This window comes from Rhipicephalus sanguineus, chromosome 8, assembly GCF_013339695.2.
Source record: "Rhipicephalus sanguineus isolate Rsan-2018 chromosome 8, BIME_Rsan_1.4, whole genome shotgun sequence".
NCBI classification, from domain to species: Eukaryota; Metazoa; Arthropoda; class Arachnida; order Ixodida; family Ixodidae; genus Rhipicephalus; species Rhipicephalus sanguineus.
Genome location: NC_051183.1, coordinates 105,388,622 through 105,405,064, shown reverse-complemented (window position 1 = coordinate 105,405,064; position 16,443 = coordinate 105,388,622).

Genomic DNA, 16,443 nt, shown 5'->3' with positions numbered 1-16,443 from the left:
AGCGAGTCAAGCGTCCTAGAAAGTGCGTACCTCGAGGAGGAAGCCGCGCATCTCGCAGCAAGACGTGTCGGGCGACGGGAAGTACGAGCGCAAACCTTGGCCCATTCTTCTCTGTGCCAAATCTTTGCGCAACTTCTTGCAAACATTTTTAAAAAAAATTGTTAGTCGCGGACCGATCGGCTGCCCTGCATCTGTAGTCTGGGCGGGGCATCTCCGGACTTCTTAAGTTCTGTGCGAATATAGAAAAGCGAAAATCAACTGCGGTATGACGTGGGAGGGTATTCGCTCACGTCTAGACACGCTTGGAACCCTCGAGATACGCAATTGATGATGTATGTGGGCCGTACTGCAAACGGAAGACAATCTAAAAGCGCCGCGCGGAAGTAACCACTCTGACAACGACCCTTCTCGAGGTAATAAGGAGTCAGCTGACCCATGTAGAAAAGTTAACTTGTAATGCTATCAGGTAATAGGGGTCTAGAGAACAGCGAAAGTTAGTCAGTGCGCTGTGACTATTTCCCGCGTCGCGGCGGGAAATAGTCACAGCGCACAGCGCACCTCACGCAACTGGCGTCGCACGCGTGATCCACATAATACAGATGTGCACCGCATACAAGTACGCGTATGCGTGTTTATCTGGGTATGCGGTTTATGCTACGTGGTACGGTATAGCTTTACCCGGCGCCAGCCTTACTGACCGTCAAGTCTATATTGTGCATACTCAAGCTATGTCACACCTGTCCACGAAATGACAGTTCCAAATTTTGGCCGGCTCGGAGGGAACGCTCGCCGGCGTGCGCGACGTATGCGTTCGAGCCCAATTCCTCAGGAGGCGCGCTTGAACTGTGCGCACGTATGCAAGCGTTCGCGTGGTTGCAAATTAGGAGCTGCGCTCTGAAATGCGCCATTACCATTGGGCTCTTCTGTCGTTGTAGACGTCGTCGTGGTCGTTGTTGTTGTCGTCGTGGTGGTTGTCGTTGTTGTCGTCGTCGTGGTGGTGCTTGTCGTTGTTGTTGTGGTCGTTGTCGTGCTTGTCGTTGTTGTAGTCGGTAGAGTTGTGGGGCTAGTCGTCGAAAATGTATGGACTGCAAAAATATTAGGAGACAAGCAGCGTGCATTGCTTTTGACACTTGATACCTTCTGCTTATAAGTCAGAACATAACACGTGCACCTTCAAAGAAATCTTACTGCGCATCCCCACACCTCCGTATATTCTAACCAGGTTTAGTACCGATGATAGCATGTTAGAAATTTTTGTCTGTTCCCCGCATGATACTACATAGCCATTTGGCGATACTGACGTAATACCGGTGTCACACGAGCGCTGTAGATTGTGATCAGGGTCGATTCAGATAGGCTTAATCTGGATCAGGTGCTGCTATACGGCGACGTTTAATAGCGATCAGGCGCGATCGAGATCAAGACGATTGCGATCTGGCTCCGTGATCGCTATTTATCTGACGTCTGCGCCAAGCTCAATCCCGTTTAGGTTGTACCGTGTAGCAGCTAGCGACTTGTTATCGCGATCAGCAAGTCCGATCTGGATCTGCCCTGATAGCGATCAGAAGTGCCGGTGGGACACCGATATTAGGCAATATTTAGAGGATTTTTCGTGGCTTATGAACGACGCGACGTTCACTCGTGGTTTTATTTTTACATGCGAGCGTCTATTCGGCAAGCCCGAGGTGGTTTTCGTACCTGTGTTGTGCTTGATGTGTGCTGTCTATTTATGGCTTGAGAAGGAAGATACAGGTCCACGTGATGCGGTGTTATCATGCATCGTCGTTAGGCTGGCATGGTGAGGTGGAAGAGACTGGCAATACACACCATGTGGGTAGCAAGCGGTTGACTGAGGAGCAGCCCTTACGTCAAGCAAGTATATCAGCTTGATAGCCCACTGGTCGGAAATGTTTACTAGCTGTAACAAAACTACGCGAAAGACGTTCAAGAAATCGGAACAGTGTGAGCATTCATGATTTTTTTTTTGCGAGAAAGGCATATACTATGAATTACGATATCGTCCATTGGTAACGCATTGTAATCTAATGCCTTCTAATGCGGTCCAATGCCTTCTAAGCCTACAGATACCTACTTCTCATTGTCTAAATTAGGTGTGACATGAATTAATATGGCAGAGCATCGGTGATTGGTATAGCATCACACGCGTTATCCCAAAGTTGTACTTTCGGTGCCTACCTGCGACAAGATATATTACGCACGTTTTTGCTTTGATGTCGTAATGTATACACTAACGTAAAAAACTACGCATAATGTCCCGTACGCTTTCCTTGGCTTCACTGTGTGTCCGTTTCGGTATGTTGCATTGAAGAAAGCAGCGAACCTTTTATAAGTGCGGCGAGTTGGGCGGGTTGGTAAAGATGCATAACTAGGGACGTTCAGCGCAATAACACGGAGCCACAAGAAAGAGACGCAGACAACACATGCGCTAACTTCAAACCACGTTTATTTGGGAACGCACATGCATATATAAAAACTCTAATCGCAGCAAGCTCACGCCTCGCTCTCTTACAAATATAGGTCTACAAGAAACATGATGTTTTATCAAGAACACGCCTACAGTCATCAACTAAACAGGGAATCTCGCACGTGTCATCCAGCAATGCCAAATCATACAGAAAACCCAGTAAATCAAATATACAAACGAAATTACAACACATCACGCACGCCCATCTGACGAATATACGGAACGCACGCGAAATGACGCAACCATGCCGGCTGCGCAAAAATAATAACCTTAATCTGTCGAGTGCTCGAAGTGCGTGAGCCAACCATCACTGCTCCTTCATCAAAAAGAATTTTCGTTTCTTAGCATGCCTTCGTAGGGCCGCACTCGACAGATTAAGGTTATTATTTTTGCGCAGCCGGCATGGTTGCGTCATTTCGCGTGCGTTCCGTATATTCGTCAGATGGGCGTGCGTGATGTGTGTAATTTCGTTTGTATACTTGATTTACTGGGTTTTCTGTATGATTTGGCATTGCTGGATGACACGTGCGAGATTCCCTGTTTAGTTGATGACTGTAGGCGTGTTCTTGATAAAACATCATGTTTCTTGTAGACCTATATTTGTAAGAGAGCGAGGCGTGAGCTTGCTGCGATTAGAGTTTTTTATATATATTCATGTGCGTTCCCAAATAAACGTGGTTTGAAGTTAGCGCATGTGTTGTCTGCGTCTCTTTCTTGTGGCTCCGTGTTATTGCGCTGAAGTCCCTAGTTATGAACCTTTTATACATTCCCTCTTTCGCTCTTTCACAGCGGGGGTCTTGTCCCGGCAAACTCGATGCCTTAAGGTAGCCTACCAGAGCTTATTTACCGGCTGCCAGATCGCAAAATTATGGCGTACTACGTGAAGCCGGCTGGATAGAAGAGTACTTCACATTCGCCACCATGGCTTCGAGTGGCACTGGTTAACACTTCCACGAATACACAAAGAGATAGAGCCAACAAATTGTATGGGAAGCGACCACCACTGCAGGTCCATTTGGAGGGCATCGGAAGCGTTATTCCAAGGTTGCAGGTTCACTCCCTGCCTATACGGAAAATAGATTTTTTGTCCACTTCATGTCATGTCCGTCATAAATACTACACTGCAGTTAAAACCTGCAAATAATTTCCTGTGTGCTTCCCTTGGCTTGTTTACATGTTCGTTTAATAAAGTAGTATCATTTTGTACGGAAATCTAACAGGAATTTTACGGGTAATGTTTGCCGTTGTTACCTTATCAATTTACGCGTGATTTTGTATAGGGTTCATTCTCAAGCATTAGCTGCAATATTCACGCGCGCTATTGCTCTATTTTTTGTTATCTCTTGTGCAAGAAAACGTTTGTTTGTATTTGAACCTTCCTCCTCCCTCTCCCCCGCTTACTGCTTCTGTGGAGACCGAATAGCAATATAAATAGGTAAGTAAATGAATACCCAAACTCGTACTCATTCTAATTTACAGGGCACATGGCTGTTTTCCTTAGATTATATAGAAAAATGCAGGTGTCTTAAAAAACAGAAATATTTCAAGCAATGAGGAGGCCTTCCCTGATCGGGAAAATTGGGAAAACGTAGGTTGGCGTGTGCCTGCCTTGCCTGCTAATTTTCTTTGTCTTTCAGGGATTGTACAATTCTCCCTAAACACTTAATAACTATTTCCTTCATCTGCGCGGGGGGAAAACGCTTCTTTTGCTAAAGGTAACAATGACGGTCAGCGTGAACCAATCAAAGGCAACAATGAAAGGCAGCAATGCGGCAGCGTGAAATGACAGGTGTTCTAAAAGATCACATCACCACATCAGAAACAGTTGATCACCGACAAGCACACAATCTAGAGAGCATCATTTATTGGAAAACTGTGCGTACTATTTCCCATGTGACCAGTGCACCTTCGAGGGCCGAACTTGTGGGCACACGCATTTTTGTACACCCGCTGTCGCCGGGTTTTTTCGCGAACCAAGCCGCCGGCACCGATATCTCTAACTCATAGAAGCTCTGCTTAAAAGACTAAAAAAATTCAGCAGCCCTTCCCTAATTGGAGAAATGGGAGCAAGCGAAAGTTGGCGTGGCGATGCCTCAAGTACTGCTTCTCTTTCTCTCTCTCTTTTTCTCTCTCTTTCTTTCCTCCTTTCTTTATTTGGTTGTTTCTTTCTTGATATGTAGCAGCAATTCCCAGAACGCGGATTTCGGGCGGAATCGACGTGGCGTTTTTCATGTCCCTTCCAGCGTTCGTGAACTCTAGGACGGCCTAACGAAAGCACCTTCATGCGTCCATGAAAACGCTTTTGAGGAATTCAGTTTCTCGAGGACAGGATTTCCTGGAAGGTGCAATTCTTGATATCTACGCATCGTGTTGTCCAGCGGATCGCCTCTTGTCCGCGAACACGAAATACTGCAAAGAAGCGCACACAACGAGTGCACTGATTTCACAGCTATATCACTTGTATTGACAGACCTGTGTAGTGGGTGGTGTTCGAAAATAACACCTCCTCACCCAAAGCTGGCGCGCGCAGCAAGACAATAATAAAGAAAACAAAATAAGTTTTCTTTGCGGGACAGGGGTTAGAACCTGGGCACCTGCGGTACGAAAGCGAATGCCTTGAACACTAGGTCATGCGCCCATGCTTGCCCGATGTGAACTAATGCATATTAATGCGTTCTACCGATGATGCAAAAAAAAAACATTCGTGAAGCAGTACACTTGCGGTTTCGGCCCTTGTGTGCAATATTTCGTGTTGGCAGACAAAAAGTGACACGGTCCCTTATGCACTCACCTAAGACGACTGCAAGGCGAAAGCCATCTCCTTTTTAAAGGGGTCATGAAGCACCCCTTGGCGTGCTGAAAAAACACATCCTGCGGAAAGCTGACACGGCTATGAACTGCTCTGCCAAATACTACAGTCGTGCGCGCCCGCGTAAAGGCCACAAGCGGAGCGCGAAGTTGCCGTTTCCCCAGGCGCCCTCTTTTCAAACAGAGGCCAGTTCTCACTCTCGTCGGTGGGCGGGGCGTCTGGCAGCTTACGTCGCAAGAGACATAGCATGCTTATTGGCGATAGCCGACGTAAATCGAGAGCGGCGTTCGCATCAGATGCGCTTCTTGCCGCGGGGTGCCGCCACCTGCCGGCGCCGCACTCCTCAGTACACGGTAGCCGCACTCGCGCGAGCGAATCACAGCGGGAGAGCGATCGCGTTTCATGACGCGCGCTGACGTAACTTCTTTCCCCATGCCATCCCTCCCTGTCTAGCTTCCAGTGCGCTCGTCGGCACGAGAAAAGAGAGAAAGCGCTCGGAGCGTGCGCCAAACCCCCGTAACTCCGCTGATTCTTGACGGATTCGAGAAATTTTTGCGGGCAATTGACTCGGGAAGCAGTAAACTCCGATACTGAGGTCATTACATCATTACTTGGAAAAGTGGTTCATGACCCCTTTAAATGCGAAGCATTTCTTAGCGAACCCAAGGCACTTTGAGCGCTTCTATCTATGCATCGATCTATCTGTCTATCTATCTAGCCGTCTACGTCTGGGGGATCTCGGAATCACCTCCTTAACTTGGTGTCGGCCAAAATTGGCATGGAAGGGTGAGAGCATTTGACGAATATCACTGTCTGGTTATGACATGAATAACGTGAAAATTCTGTCGTGTACATCGTCAAGCCCTCTCCTCCAGACACGTGTGGTGCATACCCGTTTACTACGGGCCGCCGTGTACGGGTATGCGTCACAGGTGACTGACAGTTTATATCAACCCAGCAACGGCGAGAGCAGACATTGGAAATCTAAATGCGAGAGCGTTAAGAATAACCAAAGTCGGCAGCGTGAACCCGTCGAATTCAAAGAATAAAAATTAGGGTCCCATCAGGAATCGAACCCAACCATTCTACGTGGCAGACAGGGATTCTATCACAGAGCCACGCCAGGTCCAGGAACTGTTTCGGAAAAGCATCCGATGCAGGCGCAATGTCGGTGCAGCGTCAATTATTGTTGTGAAGGACTACATATGTAGTGTTTACAACTGCAATTAACACTACATATTGCTACAGGCATATTGCTCGTCATTCACGCAACAATATCTACTCCTACGATACAGGCGTTATCTCAGGTCAACGTCTGTGGTTCTAGTGTTGGCTACGCTTTAATAGCAGTCTAATGAACATGACATTTGTATTGCTATGATTTAGCAAGCTATTGTCAAGCATTGCTCGACTCCGGAAGAATACTCCAGCGAAAGTTACGTATGCTATTCATCACATCGCACCGTAAAGTGCACTTCGTTTCAATAAAACTGACGCATGTGATCTAACGTGAGACCATAAGTTACCCTTTACGTCAGTGTGTCGACCTGCCTGGTCAGCCCACGATATGCACGCAACTGCTGCACTTACAAAAGCACCTCGATTCACCTCGTAACACTTGCCTCAAAGCCAGAAAATGCAGCATAGAACTACTCGCTGAATGCTTCACATGAAACCGATTCCCACAAGACGTGGCATCTGCCGAATTTTTTTTCTCATTTCATCCTGCCCCGTCACCCTCCGAAAGCATTTTGAGGCTAACGTGGTTTTCGACTGCTTCAGGGATCCCAGGCACCTCACCTGGTTTTTCGCGGCCTCCGTGATCGGCCCCACCTTTGACCAAGCTATTATGCCATGTGATGACGTCATGTGACGTTATGTCACGTCTCGGCACTGGGACGTCACGGTGACTGCATTATTATGTCACATACTTGGGCGGTTTCTGACGTCATGATGACATCATATGGTGTCGCCATCAGGTGATGATGATTTTTTGCGTCGTTCGTGTTGACGCCGCCGACGGGTCACCTCGACGTAGGACGCCGGTCAGTTTTTCTGTTTGATGTGGCACCTAAGGCTTCCGCCTTAAAAAGCGCTCCGCTGGACAACACGTAAGGCCAATATCTTGAATTCCAGAATTCAGAAAATTCCTTACTTTGTGACAATTAAATTCCTAAACATGTTCTGCAGGCCGTTCTACAGGCTGACGAACGCCGGAAAACACATGAAAGACTCTATGCCGATTCCGACCAAAACAGCGTTATGGGGACGGTCGCTACCTATAAAGAAAGATAGAAAGAAAGAAAGAAGAACAGAAAGAAAGAAAAGCAGTGCGTCAGGCACACCCATGCCACACTTCGCTTACTCCTTTTCCCCAATTGGAAAAGGGCTATTGATTAGTTTGTTTTTTTTTGGTGCGTGCACACCTGCTTGGTGGAGGTTTCTTTTTTTTTTGTAAGACCAGCTGCACAGTTCAGTCAATGCAAGTTTTGCTTGATAATGCAACGTTATCATCGTTGATCCGTGATACAGTAGTTGAACTGTGTGTCTTGTTTTAGTTTTTTTTCTTCTTCTTATTTAAATAATATCTGGAGTTTATCGTCCAGAAACCACAATATGATTATGAGAGACGCCGTAGTGGAGGGCTCCGGAAACTTCGACCACCTGGGTTCTTGAACGTGCACCTAAATGTAAGTACGCGGGCCTCAAATGACTTTTTGTTTTCTTCTTAAAGTACGTGTAACTTATCTAATAAAGGTAGGTGTTGGAATGCTGTTGCAGATTTTTTCGACTTGCTCAACGCTTTATTACTAAAATAGCGTTGTACGGTTCGCTTCCTTTTATATTAGGCTATGTGCGGCTTGTAATAAGAAGTGGTACAAAGTGAGAAAGCGCATAATCTAACGCTCCCTTCCGCATATTTCGCTGTAGAATTCTAGAATCACGCCTGTACCAGTGGCACGGTTCCGCCTTGAGACAATGCGAAATCTAGCGATAGCCATTCGCATTCTAATACCTAAAATCTTCACAGGTTTGTTTGTGATAAGAATTTTTTCTAAGCACACATTGTCAGTCATGGGTGCGACGACGGGTGACCGCGCCCTGCAGCTTCAAGTACGCAGTGGCTGCAGTAGCTGCCGAATCCACGCAAGCGCCACTCTCCTGCCCCTACGCGCGGCAGAGAGAGCCTTCTCGTACTCTGCCATCATTGTACTCTATGCCCGCTAGAACATCTGTAATCTCATTCGAGCAAGTGACTCACTTATGGGCGCCGCAGTAGACGTCTGTTGTACCGTGACCCTTGGGCTGCCTCCCATTTCTCCCCTTCATTGAGACCGTTGTTTGGACTTCTTTGGTCGCAGGTGAAGATGTCGAGGGTCCACTCACTTCATCGAGGTTCTCCGCGGAGGCGACGCCTGAATCAACCCTAACTGCAGTGAAACATGCAGAAACCGGTCACGTGTCGTAGCATTCACATTTTAGCTCTCTTGATTGTCCCAAACCATGTGGCATATCAGCGCCTTAACTAGCCGCTTTCAGGAATAACGTTTATAAAGAGTGTCTATGGGGTCAGTGCAAGTCTGCTGTCGATACCTTGGCTCCACTGACATTGACTACGCAATCGAATTCCCATCACTTCTAATCATGTTCTTCCTCTCAAATATTGACTTTTTTTAGATTCCAGGAGTAGTTCTATCGAAATTTCAAGATTTGCATGGGGCAATGATTTCCTTGCTCTTTTTTACTAATGACTAAAATGATGGGTAAAAAAAGAAAAGAAACGCTGCCGTAATTTAAGGCGTTATTTCGGCTTCGTATCGCGCTTAAATCTGAACGCAATATAATGCCTCTGAGACACGCTGGCTCATCATAATCAGCCTGATTACGCCCACTGCATGACAAAGGCTTCTCCCACGTTTCTCGCTTAAAACCCGGTCTTGTCCATGCTGCGGCTACGTTATCGGCGCAAAGGTCTTAACCTCAGTACCCACCTTTGTCCCTCCCGGTCGCGCGCTTGCATTCTCTTGGAATCCAGTCCGTTACTCCTAATGACCAGCCCTTATCTTGCTTTATCGCTACAGGCCCCGCTCATGCCCATTTCATCTTGTTTCGAATGAGGTGTGCTTAAGACATGTTTGTTCTCTCACCCTCTCTCTTCTCTTCTTCTCCCTTAAGGTTACACCTATCATTTTCCTTTTCATGGCTTCCTCCGTCGTCCTCAATTTAAGTTGAACCATCTTTGCAAGCCTCCAAGTGTCCGCTCCGTAGGTAAGCACCGGTACCATGCAACATAACTTTCTTATGAGGAATAGTGGTTGGCTGTCATTCATGATTTAAGAATACCTGTGCAATGCGCTTCACCCCATTCATATTCTCACTTCAATATTGGGGCTGGGTTTTGTGGTTCCCACGTGTCCTAAGGAGACGTGTTCTTTTACCACTCCCAGTGCCTTGCTACCTGTCAAAAAGCGTTGTTCGATAGGCAGAGATGACTAGCGTTACCTAGCAAAACGAGACACTGCTGAACATTAGTTTATGGCATATAAATATTCAGTCCTACCATTCTGCTATGTCCCAATTCAGTAATCATGATTTGCAGTTCGTCTCCTGAGACACTCAGCAAGGCAATGTCCATTCACTTTCTGCACTTCTTAGTTTTTCCAAGTGCATTTTGTTCTAATACAGGGATAAACGTCTACTCACAAACATCGGTGCCAGTAATCACGAAGACGACTACGAGGCTATCAGGGTCAGCAGGCACAGGCACATGATAATTGCCTGCACGGCACCCCTAGGCTCACGGCCGCTGCGCAGAAGTCATGTTTCCTTTTCTTAAGCAGTGGTAATTTGCACGTAATTTGAAAAAAAAAAGAAAAACAAAATGCGCCAAAATGAATGCATGCGAAGGATCAAAATTATTGTAAATATTTCCACATTTTGTATATCAAGCGTTGTCAGTCCCCTTGCTATTCAAATTTACGAACGACTGATTTCGTAGGCTCGCACGCCTGCTAATAACGCGACCTCAACATCATTGAGCATGGTTGCCTATAGCTATTGTCCGCGGATGAGCATGCAGCGCTCCAAGGTAACCACCTTCTTCAAACCGATTGTGAGGCAGTGACCATGAGATGGCGCCACAGCATACAGCTGACCGACTGGCCATAGGTTGGTTCGCTGAAGGGACACGCATGCTGATCCTTGATGTTGGCAAAGAAACAAATCTGTGCACTTCGTTAAACTCTATGGTGATTTATAAACCCGCCAGAGCACGAAATTCGGCGAACACCACGTGAATTTCCACACCGCGACTAGGAAATGAGTGCCGACATAAGCCCACTTTATAAATCACTATAATGAACGGTGTCCCGTAACGAATGCAATTGTGTTATAGTACTGAATTTTGTAATTAAGCTGATCTGTTACTCGTCTGCTTTATGAGCATGATTTCCTGCCTAGAATTTTTGGCCAGATGGAAGCGATATGGACAAAAAATGCTGCAATATTTCAACGCAACAGTTGTATCAGAATATACAACGCTCTAAATCCTTCATTTGCAAGGACGTGTTAGGTGCACACATCAGTTTCCATCATTGTACCTTGTAAAATGTGTATGAAAAGCACAATAACTGCTGTATATCTTGTAGGTCGGTTCACTGAAGCAGCATGCGGATGCGCCCTCTTAAAAAATATGGTTGATCCCTCCGTCATAGGAATCGCAGTAGAACGAAAGTAAAACGTGTCCCTGGAGAAATAATTTAATGTTTACTGTACATTGATATAAGAGAGCTGGCACAACGTCACTTGGTGTTTGACAGCTATTCGCCGCGAGATCGGGCTACAGGTGGCGGCACCGTTGCCGCGCTAGTCTGGATAGGCGGTTGTCGGCGCGTACACAAACGCACACAACAGCGCTTCGTTGTGATCGATTTGACCCGATTTCCGGCAAACAAAATGCGTTGACTGCAGCTTTCTGGTATTGTGTGCGCTCGTCATTCCCGAATTAATGCGCGAAGCGCGCCGGACGTTGCTATTACTTGTGAGAGAAGCGCGTTGTGCCAACGAACGGGTTGCTCGCCTTTGGCAACAGTCGGCGTTTTCGAAACGCATTACGTTTTCTTGTTGCTTCATTTGTACATGTTTAGCTTGTGCTCCACCTACTACGTACTGCCGCAGTGCGACTGAATTAAGTATTTACTTCTTGTTCGTCTGGATACCCCCCAACAAAAAGAAAGCCCGCATTCCTGCACGATGAGTTCAAGTAGCACTATGTGCACTGCGTGCTCAAATTCATCCGCATTTCTTATTCAGTTCTCCATGAAATGTAGAAAAGTTGATAGGTTTACTGAGGAAAGCCTGAGAGCGCTTTAGCACTACGAGGACTTTTAACACGCATAAGCTTATTTTTATTCCAATAACAGTACACAAAAGTAACTTTACAGCGCGGAAACTTTCTGCGATTGATTACTTGCACGACAGTAATGGAAGAAAGACCCGGTTATTTCACGGGACCAAAGTACGTTTTCTCGTGCGAATAATGTCCGCTGCCTTCCGTCAATCTACTACAAAAACGCAAAACAAGCGCTTAAGATAATCTAACGAAAAAAGATGTAGCTTCGCGTGAAATTACTACGACATAAATGTAAAGTACGCCGTTTGGATTAATTTTGACCATCAGGGCTGTTTAACGCGTACCTTAATCTAAGTACACGGGTGTCTTTATATACATTTCGCCACAAGTTATAATTGCGCAAGGCAACTCAGTTTTGCGATTTCCGTGTCATTCCATGTTCTGTTCTGTTTAGGGGACAATTTAAGTACAGAAGGGTCAGACGTGACTTGACATATTTCTCTGTAGTGGGAACAGGACTGTACACAACTAAAGCTCGTCGCGTAACCTATAAACGATCGACAGTGCCAAAGTTATACACCTAACCACAACGCGCAAGCGCATGACAGCCTTTTTTTTTACCATCGAGCCGCTAAAAGGCTATATTCACATGAGATTTAATACTTCTCATCTTTAGCACAACGCCAAGTGCACTTTGCAATGCGCTCGAACCACAGAGCGGCACCCACACTGATATGACTCTCGTGAACGACGACCACACACAGAACTGTCGGCAAGTGCACTCACTGATCTTATTAGAGTACATATACAGCCGATCAAGGCCAAATGCTTCTTTAGATCGTGTTAGGCATACGTACGAGCGGTTAAAGTTGCACTAACGCAACGGAACAAACCGCCTTTTGAGGACCTGCATGACGTACGCGCAGATGCAAACACAACGTGGCTAGCAGACGACGCATGGAGCAATCCACACTAGGCGCGGTTCAGCCAGCAGCCGCCAGGCGGCGACTCCGCTCGATCTCGCGGCGAATAGCGCCGTTTAACGTGGATGCACGCACGTTGACGCTTGGTGGCACATCTCCAACCCCACGACTAACGTCCGTGATGAATGATTAAACAAACCTTTGTGGTGACTGTAGTACTCAACGGTGAGAGCGTAATCAGAGAAGCCGGTGTGACAGCCACAAGAGCCTCGCTGACTGGATACAGAACTTTGGCTAAGGTCGCCACCCCTATTGAACACCACGACCGGACTCGATGGAAACGCAACGCGCGTAGCATCTCCGCTATCGGCTGCGAGATCGAGCAGAGTCGGCTCCTAGCGGCGAGCGGACGAAACCCCGCGGTGTGGATGGCTCTTTGCGTCGTCTGCTGGCCGCACAGTGTTCGCATGTATGCGTACGACATGCGCGTCCTCAGATTACAGCTTATTCCGTTGTGCTAGCACAGCATCAAATGCTCGTAGGTATGACTACATGATATACATAACCATTTCGCATTACGAGACTTGTATGCACTCTAATAAGTGAGTACATGCCCGTGTCGGTATGGCGCTAGGTCTAACCATCGTGCCGTCCATTCGCCAAAATCATTTCAATGTGGGTACCCCTTTCTTGTTCAAGCATGGCACATACTACATTTGGCGTCGTCCTAAACGAAAAAAAAAATTACAGCATATCCACGGGTGAATGATGAAGAGCTTGGGCGAAGCTCCTGAAGCAATCATGGTTACACCGTGAAACGTTCAGTGGTTTCGCCCAGCAGTAATCAAAGCGATACGCCGCTTTGATTATTTTACGGGCGAAGCTCCTTAAGGCGGCACCCGTTCGTCCCTCGTAGTCGTAGTGCGTAACCAGTCGTAACGCTAGTACCAGATCTTGACCTCCAAGGTGGTGCCTGTGGGAGACTTTTCCTGTGCGTTGTTGAACAATAAAAAATTCGCAGCGTGCGCGTTAACTAAAAGCCGCATTCTTCTGTCTCTCATTCTCCATTAGCAGCCATTGGCATGTTCCAGTAGGAAACGTTAGTAGAAGTAGAAGTGTAAGTGTTAGCTAAAAGCCGACTTCTTCTGTCTCTCATTCCCATTAGCAGCCATTCTTTACCTCCAAGGTAGCGCCTGGTGAGATTTCTCCTGTGCGTGATTAAACAATAAAAATTTTGTTCAAAACGCCGTTGATTGATGAAATAAACCAACGAAAGACGCCAGATGTTTTCTAAAAGCAAAACGAAAGAACGCCAGACGAAAGAACGCCAGATGTTTCTAAAGCAAAACGAAGAGACGCCAGCTGCTTAACGAAAGACGCCAGATGTTTTCTAAAGCAATGGTTTTCTAAACAATGAAAATTCACAGCGTACATGTAAAATAAAGTGAGCTGCAAGTCGTCATAACTCTCATCGAACCTTTAGTATAAACGCGCCCGATCTCACGTCGGTGACGATGTACTGGGCAGAATTCACGGAAGATTGACGGTTTACCGATGAACCTCCGCAGCTTCGCCCACTCATCATCATTCACTCCGTGGTTAAGCTGTGATTTCTTTCCTTTTTCGTTTTTTTTCTGCTTTCTTCTTTTCATAGTTTTTATTTTTTATTTTTTATATATACTTTTGTTTGTTTTTTTATGTTATTTTTTCTATGTCTATGGGACAGCGCCATCTATTGAATGATATGGGAGACGCGACGACGGGGACACGCCGCATGGAGCGACGACCGACCAGGTGATGCTATAAGGAGCTTCGCCCCTAAAAAGTAGTAAATGTCGAGGTGTGAATGCAGAATTTTAGCGACACCATCTTGTGATGTGTTGGCGATTTGGAAATCCTTCTGCTACCACAAAGCATGAACTAGCGTCTGCAGAAGATGGTCAGTGGTGAAAATGTCCAGAAGCCACACATTTCTTCATCAGTACGCGCATTCATTCAAACAGCAGAGTGCAGAAATTTCTACTTTATCTAATTACGCAGAAATACAGGCGTTCTTTCTTTGTTGCCGGTAGGGCAAGAAGTAAATACTTCATTGCTCCAGTCTCGCAACAATGTTGATATTGTGGTATAGGCACAACAAAATTTAAACACATCCAAAAAAGCAAGAAAAAACATCGAGCACAGTTCAAAACACGAATGTGACTGAAGGCCAGTACCCCATTGATTGGCAGATTGCACTTCTCTCACAATTAATAGGTACGTTAGGACGGTTGCGTGCATTGATGTGGCAATGGACGGCGCATACATCACCATTAGAGGCTGCAGTCAACGCACTTCACTCGCCAACAATCGACTCGAAGCGCCGCTGCGTACATTTGTATACGCGCCGCCGACCGTCTATCCACAGAGCTCGGTGACGGTGCTCTCACCTATAGCCCGATCTCGCGGCGAATAGCCCGGCCGCGATTTTTCTCGTGGCGAGCGTATGTGCGTAACCCCTGTCACAGCCGGGCGAGGCAGGCCAAGACAGGTGCGCGTCGCAGAGCTATTTTTAATATGGATAGATGCTATGAGCATGGTCAAGGGTAAGGTCGCCACATCGTGGAGTGCTAAGGGGTCCACAAAATTGCACTTCTCATATTGGAAACGCGCCGAATGGAACAGACGCGTAGCAACGACGCGCTGCAGGGGTTAATTGTAGAGGTTATGGCGATGATGCATTACTTCACTTTACCGCTCCCAAATGCCGACACCAACCCGCCCGCGAAGAGGAGTGCGAGAGGAAAGTGTGAGACATAAAATTCGCGTTTGTAAATCCTCCAGACCGTTAAACCGTGGCGCAGTGGATAGCCTGCCCGGCATCTGTTGTCCCGAAACGAGAGGTCGTGGGCTCGACTCCCGGTGAAGTGGCTGTCTGTTTCTTTCCCATCTCAACGTATGCATTTCTTCACGTCGTTTCCGTGACGGAAATACGTCACTGAATACTTGGTGGACCCTGACATTAAAGGGACCGACAACCAATTTTCATGGTACTTATTTTCTTCAGCGCAAAAGAAAGCTATCCGGTCATTGTCTAATCACGGAATGGTAACGTGGAAAGCGCCGCGAAACATTTGTAATAAGACTTTTTTTCTATCACCGGCGAATATGAAGTCATATACGCACGAGACAACATACTCTGCAGACAGTCAGCGCGAGAGCGCTTCGTGTTCGAGCGCGGTGAGTTACTGCGCATGCGTGGACTCAGCGCGCATGCACCGCGGCTCGACATAGGCCACTGGCGGCCGCAAAGGCAGCGCCGCTTCTCACACCGTTCAGCTCCTTTTACCGTGGCAAGCAACGCAGAATTGAGTGGGACTGGATAATAATATTGTAAAGGCGCTTATTGACGGCGGGATCGATGGCGACGATGCGCAGCGACGACAGTAACGACAGAGCGCGGACTCGCAGACTCTCACGAGCAAGCGCACGAGAGGCGTGCTCTCCGAGAAGAGGCGAAGAGGGCGACCCACTAGAAGGCGCTCAAGAGGCGGCCCATTACAGCGTTCTAATACTTCTGTACAATTACCCCGGGTACGCAAAGGGAGCTGCCCGGCGACCTAACAGCTGGTCACTATGAGCGGGTCATGGTAGGGCTTGAGGCGCTCCACGTTCACAATGTCGCGCCCTCGACGGCGCATGTCCGAAGATGGCTCAATGGTTTCAATCAGGTAGTTGACCGGGGACGTGCGTTCGATGACACGGTAGGGGCCTTCGTATTTGGGCAGTAGTTTGGAAGAGAGGCCAGTTGCAGCGGTCGGGACCGAGAGCCACACGAGCGCTCCAGGGAGGAAGGTGCACTCAGAAGTGGTGGTGCCACCGCGAATGCTCTTCT